This window comes from Tiliqua scincoides, chromosome 3, assembly GCF_035046505.1.
Source record: "Tiliqua scincoides isolate rTilSci1 chromosome 3, rTilSci1.hap2, whole genome shotgun sequence".
In the NCBI taxonomy this organism is placed as follows: Eukaryota; Metazoa; Chordata; class Lepidosauria; order Squamata; family Scincidae; genus Tiliqua; species Tiliqua scincoides.
In genome coordinates, this window is record NC_089823.1 from 146,003,683 (window position 1) to 146,012,406 (window position 8,724).

The window sequence follows — 8,724 nt, forward strand, 5'->3', positions numbered from 1 at the left end:
AGCATGGGTAAATGGATCAAATTTGTATATCTGTGAAATTGTGGTCTCTGATCTTAGGAGCAATATCCAAGCTTAATCTCTTGGCTGGTATGACTGAATTCATATCTACTTCTCTGCACTCTGCCAGCAGGAAAGTAAGACATCATGAGAAGCCGCTACCGTTGAACTTTGGTATCCATGAGGGATCCATTCCTGGATCCCCATGGATACTGAAACCTGCAGATAAGCAAATCTGCATTTCCAGTTCATAGGACCTCTGGACATGACTGGAGAACACTACCTGTCACACCCAGGAGCTCCGGTCTGGCCCTCCACCGCAGGTTCCAAACCTACTATGACTTCAATCCACAGGTCCCAAATCTGCAGGTACAGAGGACGGACCTGTACCTAGAAATCTGTTTTGCTACTGTGCACTTTCTAAAGTTCAAGTCCCAGTGATTCTAAACCAGGGCTCTCCAAACCCATCCACGGGTCGAATCAAGCGTTTGGAGACAGCCCTCCCTCGTGTGAGCAGCGCTTAGAGTTCCACCACACTGTTGCTGCTCTTGGCACCTGATCTCCTCACAAGGATGCTCTGGACAGTTGCGTCTGCCCGGACATCCTATCGGAGGCTAGCTGGGGCTATTGGGCAATAGATGTGACTGCCTAGACCGTCATTGTGACAGGATCGGGTGCCAGGAGCATCAACAGCACAGTGGAATTGTAAGCACTGGCTGGGAAAGAGAGGGCTTTTCAACTGCACAGCAGTCTCCAGTTTGGACACCACTGTTCTAAATTATGAACTTTCATCAAGTGTTCTCAAGATAGAGTAAAACAAGACAGAGTACAGTACTGATAAACAATGAAATTGCTCTTATTGTACCAAAAAGGAATTCAAGATATTCTGTTCATCTACTTGTTCAGATGGTCTGTCAAAAGAGCTTGGTTTGCTGGATAACATGTAGTCCTCTTTAGCATCCGTCATCCTGAAAAGAATGTGGATTGACATTTTATATTCAAGGTCATTTTTAGTTTAGATCATTTCCATTTCTCCCCCTTCATTGCAAAGCCACTAGTGCCTCGATGCACTTCACCTGCAAATTGTGAATTACAGTCCACTTACTAATGTGGGAAGCGATAGGTTAAAAGGACAAGTCCTTGCTCTTATACTGGGAGATTATTAAAAATGACCCATCCCCGGATGTGTGTTGAAAGCAGGGTACTTTATCTATCACAATTTGCGAGCTTGTTTTCTGATTTTAGCCTGATAAATTAGTGATGACCCATGGCTCTCAGGTTTAATCCAATGCATTATATTTCTGCTATTGGAAGCATCCATTTGTTTTAGTCTGTGCGACATTCTGTTTCATTAGTAAAAATGAATTTGGAGGACTTTTGCCAGCAGAACTCAATCTAACAAGAAACTAGCTGCTTGTGTTTTGGCATCCAGAATTAAAACGGCAAGAATTTTCATACAAGACAGCTCTGATTTTCTGAAAATAATGATCCCATCTTGTAGGTTGATGGTAAGCAACCAATTTGGACCCATTGCTTTCGATTTAGCAGCATCTCTGAGTACACATATGCATCCTTGTCAATTGATGACCACAATCCTGAGGGGTCTTGCATGTTTGAATGAGGCATCACAAGAGCTATCCTACACTCTTAGACATCCTCAAAAATAATTTGTTTCAGGGGAGGTAACTGAGGAAGAACAGCTGAGAAATTTGGGGGAAAGCCAAAAGAGCTTTGAAGTATCTATGGAGGCTTTGCACATCCGTAGGTTGTCACCAGATGTTGCCTAAAGTGAAATTTGAACTGAATTTGAATGTTACTTTTCCAGTGAAACATCTAAGGCAGTGTTTCTCAAAGTGTGGGTCAGGACCTAATAGGTGGGACACAAGCCAATTTGAGGTGGGTCCCCATTCATTTCAATATTTTATTTTTAATATATTAGACCTGATACTGCCATGGTATGTGACTGTATTTGGGGAAATGTTGACCTGTACTTTTAACAAGCTATGATGTTTACTCTTTTTAACAATGATAGTAAATGGGATTTACTCCTGGGTAAGTGTAGGTAGGATTGCAGCCTAGGGTGGTTAAAAATTTTCCTGCTTGATGATGTCACTTCTGGTCATGACATCACTTCCAGTGGGTCCTGACAGATTCTCTTTCTAAAAAGTGGGTCCCAGTGCTAAATGTGTGAGAGCCACTGATCTAAGGAATTTTGATGAGATGGCTAAAAATTATAAAAAGGATTCATTCTTAGCTGCAGTCTTTATACCACGATGATTTTAATGAGTTTGAAGCAATGACAGCTATTTGGACTAAGGCAGTGGTTCTCAAACGTTTTAGCACCAGGATGTACTTTTTAGAAAGACAATCTGTTGGCACCCACTGGAAGTGATGTCACTAATCTCAAAGTGATGTCATGGCCGGTAGTGACATAATCAAGCAGTAAAAATTTTTAACACCCAAATTTTTTTAACCAAATAACAAAATCAATTCAAACTAATTAATTTAGTAAGCAAATTAAAAGTTTACAATAAAAAAATTTAAAATTAAGAAGAACCCTCCCAAGCAGTTACTGATATGTTTAAAAAAAAATTCCCCAAACATCCCAAAGGCTGCCATCCTATCCACACTTACCCAGAAATAAGCCCCATTGACTATCATTGTTTAAAGCATATGCATAGTAGCCCTGTTAAAAGTACAGGTCTGTAACATTTCCCCAAATGTGATCACCTACCATGGTAGGTGTATATCATAAATAAAATACCCTTTAAAATGAATGGGGACCCACCTGAAATTAGCTTGCGACCCACCTAGTGGGTTCTGACCCACAGTATGAGAAACACTGGGCTAAGGGAATCAATGAGATGAATCTTCTTGACCAGGAAGGGGTGACAACAAGGTGTTCTGCTTCGGTTTTCCTTCCTTACAAAATTGTTTTGATTGCCAAACTGATTGCCAAGCTGGAGATGTGATGGTGTTTCGTTTTGATTCTGTGTCTTCATTTTGCATTCCGTTGATTAAAGAAATAGTGTTAACATAGGCTTCCTACTTGCTAGACTACAGACCTCCCATAATGTGGAGAAGATGTTAAAAGCCACCAGCCAGGGCAAGCATTACCACCCACTTATTTTAAAAAAAGAAAAGGTCATAATTTAAAGCACACCTGGGTGGATACTTTGAAGAAATAGCCTCCTGAGACTTTGTGGAGGAGGCAAGAAAAGATCAAAGACTATCCCTTCCATTTGCACCATGATGCACGCCCTTCTCGTTAGAAGGATGACCTCTTTCTAGAAACTGCTCGTGCTTAGGGCCTGGCTCTCTGACTGTTAGTTTCATTGCACTACGTTTTATTGTTGATTCTCCTTCCCAGTTCCTGTATTTATAATCCCGCAATAGAAGTTATCTAGGGTTGCAGCTATATCCTTGCCTCCCTCATTTTTTCATGCCGTTCCATGGCGCGATGCCAAGAGCAACTGTGCTTGGTCCCTTTCCACGCAATAAATTTCACCCATGTGCACATTACAAGTGTCTTAAGAGCATGCCTGATAACCAAGTACTACACTGAGATGCTGATAGAATGGTTTGACAGCACTGTAGCGACACGAGATACATCATTGCTTCAGCTACTGAGCGTGCGGAAGAGAGTGTGAAGGGTACATCAAAGATGTGCCTAAAGCTATCCCTCACAGGAGAATATTGCTGGGGGCACATGCATGAAGTTCTGCACAACACAGATGCCCTAGTGTTTTCATGAAATATTAAAGCTTGAGCAACCAGAGCTTGCCCATCGGGTACTGGGATGTTGCTCACAGCTGCCCACTGGCACATGGATCTCAACAGCACAGGAAACCACGTGTTTCTTATGAATACACACAATGAAAATGTACTTGTGTCTGTGAATTTATGCATACCTTCTCCAATGATCTAGCACTGGGGTTTCCTGTATTGTTTGCTTGTTTTCACTTGTAGGGAACAATTCCCACTTGGACTCATCTGCCAAAAGAATCTCTGAGAAAAGGAGGAACACAGTCTGATACACACACACACACAGAGAGAGAGAGAGAGAGAGAGGGGGAGGGAGGGAGGGAGCATCCTCCTCAGTTTAGCAAGTCTGCCTCCTTTCTGGCTAGCTGTGATCGAGGTCTCCATCAGGCCCTCAGTACCATGGTTGCCACCATCACCAGCTGGTGGCAGACTGTTAAGCTCTGCTGCCCCTTGTGCCTGATCGCCCAACCTCTCCCACCTATCCACCTCCTCATGTGTCCAGACTTCCAGTCTATACAGAAGTGATATGGATGGGACCAGGGTGGTGGCTTCTGATGTTCCACTCACTAGAACTGGCAGAACATTTGAGCTGTGCCTTGAGCCAACTGCAGCACGGCCAACCTTCATGGGGGCAGAGAACAAACTGTTCCCAGAGACCTAGACAAGAGAATTCTATAGCTACCATGCACACACTATGAAGTTTTGGGAGAAGCAGTTAGGCAGTCAGAAGGAGGAGAAACAAGGAGAGAGGATAAGAGAGTAGCTCTTTAGAGAAGGTTGTCACGCATTTAGCACCAGGACCCACTTTTTAGAATAAGAATCTGTCAGGACCCACCAGAAGTGATGTCATGACCAGAAGTGACATCATCAAGCAGGAAAATTTTTAACAATCCTAGGCTGCAATCCTACCCACACTTACCCAGGAGTAAGTTCCATTGACTATCATTGTTAAAAGCATATACATAGTAGCTTGTTAAAAGTACAGGTCTGTAACATTTCCGCAAATGCAGTCACATACCATGGTCGCATTCTCTAATACAGTGATTTTCAACCTTTTTCATCTCATGGTACACTGACAAGGTACTAAAATTATCAAGGCACGCCATCAGTCTTTGACTATTGACAAGGCATACCATGCTGTTAGTAGGGGGCTCATATCCCCTAATGGTCCTATTAATAAATGACCCTCCACAAAACTCCCACGGCACACCTGGGGACCATTCACGGCACACCAGTGTGCCATGGCACAGTGGTTGAAAATGGCTGGTCTAATATATTAAAAATAAAATATTGAAATGAATGGGGACCCACCTGAAATTGACATGTGACTTACCTAGTGGGTCCCGACCCACAGTTTGAGAAACACTGCTTTAGCGGCAGAACGAGCAGAGCAAGAAGGAAGAAAAATATGGTGGGGGAAGAGATGTAGGGAGATTAAATGGGCTTCTTAGAGGAACCTGGAGAAAATGGAGGATTCAGGGTGCCAGGATGGAGAGAGGAAGAAGGAAAAAGGGGGAGATTAATGGGAAAGAAAACAGATGAGTTCCTAAGGTTTAGGCAATGGTGAAATGCTGTGGCTGATGAGCAGCTCTCTGTAGCCTGAACCAAGGGCTGGGTTGAGCCTATAGATAGAACATGAATTCACTTCACCCATTTGTGGTGGAGGAGATAATCTCTCCCTCTGAAAAACACTCTTAACCGATACCCCAAGCCTGAAAGGAGATTATAACTAGCATCCCAAATGGCAAACCCTATTTTGGAGGACATGGTGCATTGATTAAGGAAGTTTGGCTGAAAAGGGGGCCTGAGGCTGAGCTGAGGTTTCCAAGAACGATGGAGCAAAAACTCAATTGGGATGTCATCTAAAGGTGCAAAAACAGAAGAAAAAAACACACCACACAACACTCACAGGAGAGAAAGCAGCGAACACTATGTGTGCTGTCAGTGTGACCAAACACAAGACAATAAACAGCTAAGGAAAGCTAAGGTGACTTTTGTGGAACTTTGGCAGAGCTGCACCAAGGACCAAGATTACAATTCTTTATTCTGTGGGTCTTGAGATTGTGGCAAAACAAGGGCCTCAGAGGCCAGGGAGCTAACCATGCAAGGTCTCCTGAGTCAAAGAAGGGTCTTGCTATGAAGCAAATCCTTACATGCACAGTGGCAGTAACTTTGATCCTATGGAGAAGCTGATTTCCTGGAGGGAAGCTTGAGCAGAAGTAGCCCACACATCAGCAGTAGACCAGGCCAGTCAGGAGGGTTAAGTTTTACGCATCTCTGCCCTGCCTGGATCCCTATAGGTCTACTTAAACCTATACCATCTCTTTTGCTAGTGTACATCCGTTCTGCCATGGGGGCATGTCAGGTCTGGGAGAGGGACTCTGGATCCTGCCTTCCTGGCCTGTGGCCTCATTCCAGCAGTCTTGTAAGTAGGCATGTTACTGGTCTGGTCCATGATCTCTTGGCACTCAACACCACGTACATGGATATGAACGTGTGTCTCTTGCATGCCTTGAAATAAACAGCAATAAAATATTGACCATGTAACAGCACAGTACCAACTAACTAGTGGGCTATGATTCAATTCTTATGCAGCTGATTTTCCCAGCTCCTGTCCCCTCTCTCCTGCTAAGGGAAATTAGCTTCAGGAGATAACAGGAAAAAGAAAGCTCAGACTTTCAGCAGCAACTTCCCTCTGCTTAAATAAGGAGCTGCTGTGCTGATGTGTGAGATGCAACTCTCTTTTGTAGATGTACCAGAATAGCAAAGGGCAAGGCAGCACTTCAAACCTCTCCAACACCCCCAGCCTCAAAGAGAGAGTTTTCCGAGGCAGCCCTTCAAGGTTCTACCTGGGCAGGGCAGAGCAGAGCTCCTACCCAGCTGAGTTGCATTATGGATAGGTTCTTATTTACAGTGTTCCAGCCTCATAGTGTACAGCATGGCAGTTCCATGTAGAACATTATCGTTCTCGGTCGCACAGGAGAAATACTTCCTCATATGCCCTCCCTCCATTTTCTTACAGCAAGCAAAGACTTTTATTGTAGCTATTCTGGGTTTTGAAAGTAACCAGCCGCAGCGAACACTCTGAGTCAGCTTTGCATGACACCCTTTCCAAACACCTATTTGCAGCTCAGACTTGTTAAAGGAGCATTTTTGAAAAGGCTTTAGCCATCTCCTGCTCGCAATTATTGCTTCCGCTCAAGTTGTCTCCTTCCTTTCTAAGCTCTGTCCTGGTACAGAGCAAGCTGTTTTTCTCCTTATATGAGAAAGAGAAAGTGCTCTTGAATGCTTACCAGTTCATTCTTTGCCTTGACTTTAATTTGGCTTTGGCGTTCCTTAATGCTCCCTGCACATACCCAATCTCATCTGATCTTGGAAGCTAAGCAGGGTCAGGCCTGGTTAGTTCTTGGATGGGAGACCGCCTGGGAATACCGGGTGCTGTAGGCTTATACCATAGTCTTTTGAGACTGAAGGTTGCCAACCAATGCAAATATGAATGATGATGCATTTATTTGAGCTGATCTCACGGTCTGCAGGAATCCTTTGGAACAGCAAGCAGGTGAGGAGGAGGAGGAGGAGGAGGAGGAGAAGAAGAAGAAGAAACAACAACAACAACAACAACAACCCACAGGCAGTGTTAGTTATCTCCATATACATCTTGTGTACCTTAGTCCTATACACGTGTTCAGCAGCAACAGCACAGAAGATGGGGTTCTTGTTAAAAAGAATAGCCAAAGAAATAGAAAAGGATGCTAACATTTTATGAATATGTTAGAAGCCTTCTTTCTGCTATGTACAGGGAGGGGTTTTCTATGGAGTAGAGTGATGCGACTCCACACCTGAAGTCTTTACCACATCATGAACTGCTTAGGGCCGGGCCGCCCAATCCTATACTCGGTGGTGCCAGGCACCCAAATGGCCGCTGCTGTATCCAGCAGCACCGCTGGGGCCGCCTGAGGTCTCCTCGAGACTTTCGTCCCCTTCCTCTGTGGAACGCCCCAAGCCTTACTATGGGGCTTCTCAAGTTTATGTTGGTTTTCAGCCTGACATGGAGGATAATATACGGCAGAGTAGGTCTCCACCAGTCCCACCTTCTCCTGCCCCAATTTCTCCCCCCGCACTGGAACACCTCCCCTCCCATGAACCTTACTGCCATCCAGAGCTCTTACCAAGCTCTGGGCAGTGTCTGTCCTGCTCTGGGCCCAGTGTTGGCGCCCCTTACACTCTGGATGTCACAGACGTGCACGTTTGCGACACCCAGTGCCAGCGCTTGAGCTCAGCACCAGTGCTCAGAGCCCATAGGATTGGGCTCTAAGTTGCTTGGGCAGGGAACATGCCAGTACCAAGATGTGTATGGGGCATAGCAATAGTTTGCAAAGTAAGTAAATGTGTGATAGTCATCATAGTTATTCTGTAGTGAAAAGTCACTCCCAATGGTCATCTAGGAAATAACTTGCAGCTGGGTATCTAGAAGGATCCAGGGCAACATTTTCTATGTGTAGAATCCACCATAAACATTAATCTTTGGCTGCGTAGTTTCCAACTCCTCTAAAAGCCTAGGCAATAGTATAATTTGTGTCACCAAGAAGTGCTAATGTTGAACTAGCTGCCACAAAGCTGCTGTCAGCGACTGTGACTCAGTGTGACACAACCATTATTGTGGCAGTAGTAGATGCGTGGGAAAAGATATTCCTGACTGCTGTACCAGTGCACTTTTCCAGTTTTGTGGGGGTGAATGTTAGCACATCTAGGGTTGTTACCTTTTTCTCTCTCTGGCTTCTTCTATGCCTGACACATTTAAATGTGGCAGGTGAAGCTTTTCCCGTCTCCACATCAGATAGAGCATTGCTTAGTTACTTTCTAGAGATGAGCAGAATCAAGTTGTTCCCCTTTGCCAAGTTTACACAGAGATCAAAATGTTAGAAAACAACTAAGTGTGACTTAGGAGACTCATGACTTCCT

General features: G+C 44.4%; 1 pseudogene; it reads left to right on the forward strand.

Annotated features, from left to right (window-relative positions):
- The first annotated feature begins 7,091 nt into the window (after positions 1 to 7,091).
- On the forward strand, positions 7,092 to 7,209 carry LOC136646262 (5S ribosomal RNA; annotated as a pseudogene).
- The last annotated feature ends 1,515 nt before the right edge of the window (positions 7,210 to 8,724 follow it).